The 4,196-nt window shown below is 38.3% G+C and overlaps 1 long non-coding RNA gene across 1 annotated transcript; it reads right to left on the minus strand.

Moving 5' to 3' along the window:
* Positions 1-570: 570 nt before the first annotated feature.
* On the minus strand, positions 571-1,224 carry LOC310859339. The gene is made up of 2 exons (XR_014569291.1): positions 1,053-1,224; positions 571-616 (listed from the first exon to the last, which is right to left on the minus strand). It is a non-coding gene; the product is annotated as an uncharacterized lncRNA (long non-coding RNA).
* Between the last annotated feature and the right edge of the window lie 2,972 nt (positions 1,225-4,196).

Consider the following 4,196-nt stretch of genomic DNA (forward strand, 5'->3'; position numbering starts at 1 on the left):
GGATTCAAGGGTGAACTGCAATTAAAAAAATCACACCTGTGTGAACTGAGTGGTGCAACTCCCCTCTCCCCTCTCCCCCTGCGCCCCTCTCTCTCTCTCTCTCTCTCTCTCTCTCTCTCTCTCAATTCAATTCAATTCAATTCAATTCAATTCAATTCAATTCAATTCAATTCAATTCAATTCAATTCAATTCAAAGGGCTTTATTGGCATGAGAAAACATACGTTTACATTGCCAAAGCAGAAAGAACAATACTTCAATAAAGCAATACAATCAAATCTCTCTCTGTCATTAGCAGGTAACAGTGCAACACTATCTCTCTCTCTGTTTCTGGCACAACAGTGCCGCTTTTGCCCCTACTGGTACTCTAAACATGGGGACATAGTCACATAGTCCAACACATAGGTTAGGACATGAGTGGTTGCACCACTCAAAAAACATACAGCATAATAAGTGCTTAAACTCCTTTCCTTCATACACATCAATGCAAGAAAACAATCCGGTTATATGTTTAGCACCTAGAATAACTATAATACAATGTCATATCAACAGCTAGAATGACTACACAACATTATACACATCACGGTGTTATGAAATCACATGCAGTTATGCAGTTACTACACTGTAAATCCCTGGAACATGTGATGCGTTTAAACCTAAACACCATGTGTGTAATAATAAAATGCCAAATGTTTATTAATGGTCATAAAATACAGTAGAACACGAGTTCACTCAAACACCTCACGAGAACACCTAGTGTTTGAATTCTAAACACCTATAATATGACTGACTTTGATTGTAAAACCTAAACATGTTTATGTGTTTGAAAAGTGTTACTGGCGATTAAACATGTTCTTCTGTTTATAATCTAAACACTGTGACACGTTTAAAAAGTGTTACAAATATGTGTTTAAAACAGTTTATAACCTAAACGCTTGGGTTTAGTGTGTACAAATAACACACACACACACACACACACACACACACACACACACACACACACACACACACACACACACACACACACACACACACACACACACACACACACACACACACACACACACAAAATAACAATAAAAGCATCTCTATAAACACAATTAAAGTATCAAATACATACCAATGATGCTCTAGAAAGGAAGAAAAATGTAAGTAGTATAGCCTATACACCTGGAGGACTTCTGGCATGTAAGTGGTGCATTCAGCATGTGACATTCTGACTGAGTTCTGAATGCTCATGCAGGGATCTAGTCCTGGTTGTGTTTCTTGCTTAGCTCAAGAGGAAACGAAAGTGAAAGCTATCTTAGTGTAAACATCAGCCACCCAGTGGCCTTAACCCATTCTGGGCGGGAACCCCTTTTGGTGTTTTAAGCATTATTATGTTATGCTTTAGCTATGTGAAAAATAGCAGATCTACAAGCTCATAGCGCGGCACCGAGTGCCGCGCTACGAGCTTGTAGGTCTGCTATTCTTTTGGGGAAAAATCGTGAAAATGTGGTGCACATCTTTGAATATATTCTTTCAGAGCGAATGTTTATAACTCAAAGCTTTGCTTCCCGAGAGGTTCCTGGCTGCATGCAGGGGCCATGAGATTCTGACCTGAGATCAGATTCATACGCGGTTTCCACTGGACACACACTGGTCTGATTAACCCATTCTGACCTGAGATCAGATTCTAAAAATGTCAGTCGTTCTTCGATTTTTCAAAAATAGCAGACCTACAAGCTCGTAGCGCGCCACTCGGTGGCGCGCTATGAGCTTGTAGATCTGCTATTTTTCAATAGCTAAAGCATTACATGATGCTAACACCAAAATGGGTTCCCGTTCAGAATGGGATTTAACAGATATCCTGGCTTCATATATCCTGGATCAGCGATTAACCGGTTTCATGCAAGCTGGTTAATCTTGCCATATTAATTTAACCAGTTAACCTGGATATGTTGAGGCTTGATTCGGTTTCATGAAAGTGATGCTACATTAGTTACCATGGGAACTAATGCTTTGGACTTAGCCTGCTCCGGACCAGGCTAACAGCCAGGTTTAACCTAATCCTGATGTCTTTACTGTTCATTAAGCCATGTTTTGTGAAACAGCTCTAAATCCATTGATGACTCCAATCTTAAACCAATGACTTTTTCCACAGTTAATTCAACACCTATGTTTGTATATGCACTCATTTTGATTGCACTGCATTCAAATAAAATGAAATAAATACAATAAGATAATAAATGTAATAATATTACTGAAATAGTGTATGACCATGAATCATAATTGTTTCAGAATGACTCATGTGATATGTCATTGTTACTCTGCTATAACACAGTTCATATTGTTAGATGTTTTTGATAATAGGCTATATAAATATGCATTCTTGAGATTATAAAAAATGACAAGGTTGCAAAGGGTGTTTTCCATGATTTCCCCCCCCTCTCCTTGCCTATATGTTTTCTTTTTCCTTTTTGTTATTTGATTTATTTGATTGTTAAAAACCTTTCAGTATAGGCCTAACGCCAGGAATGATATGATATGATACTATGATATGATGAGATTTAATTTAGTTGGCGCTGTTGGATCCTATATCAGATAAATAAGGGAAATAATGAATACATTGTGTTACAGTCATGCTTACAGTATGCATTGAAATGATGACCATAATACTTGCTTTCTCCAAAATTGCCTCTATTTCGCGGTCCATCTTCCTCATTTTCCAGTCCTGCGATATGCATGTGTTGACCTCACCCAATTATATTTGAGCTCTGAGGCATTTCCAATACAAATTCCTCTCACAGTCTCTGAAGTCTGTTAAACACATTCTGACCTGAGATCAGATTCGTACCGTACGAGGTTTCCACTGGACACACGCTGGTCTGATTAACCCCATTCTGACCTGAGATCAGATTCGTACCGTACGAGGTTTCCACTGGACACACGCTGGTCTGATTAACCCATTCTGACCTGAGATCAGATTCTAAAAATGTCAGTCGTTCTTTGATTTTTCCAAAAATAGCAGACCTACAAGCTCGTAGTGCGCCACTCGGTGGCGCGCTATGAGCTTGTAGATCTGCTTTTTTTTTCAATAGCTAAAGCATAACATGATGCTAACACCAAAATGGGTTCCCGTTCAGAATGGGTTAAACACATATATATATATATATATATATATATATATATATATATATATATATAGGCCTACTGTATTGTACAAATGACATTGTTATTATTCCACCACAATGGTTGCAAGAGGTTTAAATTAGGGCCGGGACTAATTGCGATTAATTTAGATTAATTAACTACAGAAAAAGTAATCGCGATTAACTACAGATAAATTAATCGCACCTTTTTTTTCACCGCGGAACGTTTCTCACTGGGCGCTTTTCTATAGTACTGAAAACTGGAAATAATAAAAAGTCACCCCATTTTGTGTTGCCTTGAACTGGAGGTCTGACAAAAAACAGTAACAATATGAAGTAAGTACAGCTTTGTGATGTCACTGAGATGTACTTGTTACTGTTACATTTTTTTTTTAGACCTCCAGTTCTAGGCAACACAGAATGGGGTGACTTTTATTATTATTTCCACAATAGGTATATTAATGACAGTAAAATGTTGAAAATGAGTGGTATCCTGTAGTCCTTATTTGTTGATTCACTGGGATACCAAAAAACATTTAAAAAAAAGGTTTCTCGCTGTTCTCGGGTTGAATATTGATATGCGATTAAAATGCGATTAATCTAGATTAATTAATCGAGTCCCAGCTCTAGTTTAAATATGTTTATATTTGTATTGACACTGAAGTTGCACTGTTTGTCACCTTTCAGGGCTGGCACTCCTCTCTAGATTGGAGGGTGCCAAGTACTGTGGAGGAGGAGGAGGGGTGTTTGGGTTCCTTTTAAGTTACCTTTTCATTGTATTATAATTATGCTGTCTTATACGCTCTGTAAATGAAATGCAGTTGATTGTATATTCCTCTAAGAGATCGTATAGTGTGAAAGATTACCTGTAGGCTTTAGTTAGCCGTGTGCTGAGTTAATTATCACTTAACTGATCAGAGGATGGTTTGCCCCACCTGTTTAAGAGCAGGATGGCTGCAGGCTGAGGCAGTTCAGTCTCACTGGAGGCTAGTCGTGAAAGAGCAACAGGTTAGAACTGTGAGCCTGCAGGGGCCTCATCGCAGGAGGCATTTAAGCCTGTAACAGT

This window comes from Protomyctophum parallelum (assembly GCF_964188405.1).
Source record: "Protomyctophum parallelum genome assembly, chromosome: 1".
Taxonomy (NCBI): domain Eukaryota; kingdom Metazoa; phylum Chordata; class Actinopteri; order Myctophiformes; family Myctophidae; genus Protomyctophum; species Protomyctophum parallelum.